This window comes from Chrysochloris asiatica, unplaced genomic scaffold (genome assembly GCF_000296735.1).
Source record: "Chrysochloris asiatica unplaced genomic scaffold, ChrAsi1.0 scaffold00661, whole genome shotgun sequence".
NCBI classification, from domain to species: domain Eukaryota; kingdom Metazoa; phylum Chordata; class Mammalia; order Afrosoricida; family Chrysochloridae; genus Chrysochloris; species Chrysochloris asiatica.
Window position 1 is genome coordinate 46,522 of NW_006409179.1, and position 1,437 is coordinate 47,958.

Sequence of the window (1,437 nt, forward strand, 5' to 3'; positions counted from 1 at the left end):
AAAATTCTTACATAAAGTCTTCTTTTTGGTGCTTGTGCAAAAAATTATCTTCCTAATCCTGTCAATTTACCTTCTCTCTTGCTCTTTGTTTTTTTCACTCAACATATCCTCCTCAAAGTAAAATCCTTGTTCATAGAAAAATGTTTTTATCAAAAGTTTTGAACTAGAAGCCTTAGAGTATAGCCAATACTTGAAGACTACAGAGTCAACTACTTTTATTCAAGTATGTGTCTCTTAGTGGACATTGCCAGAGAAGAGTAAGAAGTACAAGATAAAGTATAAAGTAAGAATGAAATTAAAATTTACACCCATTAGTGTAAATAAATCATTTAGAAAAAAAAATCAAACAACTAATGGATCAAAAAAAGATTAACAAATTTTATTATGCTTAGCTAATAATTCAAGAATGAATCCAAACAGGACATGGAACAAGGGATATTATTAATGACATTTCATGAATCTAAGAAGAAAGCAGATAATACAAGAAAAAAGGGCTACTTGTGTGGAGTATTTTATTATTATTATTCCTATAAAAAGCATTTGTGCAGACCATAACAAACTGTTGATATCAATGCAAAGAAAATATTATGGAATTGCATAAAACATAATTGTGCTCACACAGAAATTATACATAGACCAAGAGACATTTGTTTCAACAAAATAAGGGGATGCTCAGTGGTTCAAAATCAGGAAAAGTGTGTATCAGGGCTATATGATATCACCATTCTTCTTCATTCTGAATGCTGAGCAATGTGGGTGCTATGAAGAAGAATATGGCATCGGTAAAGGAGGAAGGTTCATCAGCAATCTGAAATATGTACATGGCACAACCTTGCTAGAAGAAAAGACTTGAAGCACATATTGATGAAGATCAATGACTAGAACATTCTATATGGAAAACAAAATTTTTAACAACTGGATCATTAAACAGCATCATGAAAAATTGAAAACAATTGAAGTTCTGAAGAATTTCATTTTACTTTAATATACAGTCAATGTTCATTAAAACAGTATTCAAGAAATCAAATAACATACTACACTGGGCAAATTGGCAAAAAAGAAAAAGAAAATGTTCTTCAAATTCTTGAAGAACAAAGATGTCAATTTGAGGACTAAGTTTTGTCTGCTCCAAACCATGGTACTTTCAATCACTATACATGAATGACAATGCTGGCCAATGAATAGAGCAGATTGGATAATAATTGATGCATTTAGATTATGATATCGGCAAAAATATTGAATATATCATGGACTACCAATGAAATGAATAAATCTATTTTGGAAGAAATAGAGTCAGACTGGCCCTTTGATGTGAACATGGCAAAATTTCATACATGGTTTTAGGAAGACCCCCAATGAGATGGATCAGCCAGGTGGCATCATTGATGGACTCAAGTGTGGCAGCGGTAGTGAGGTTGGCCCAGGATCGGACATTGT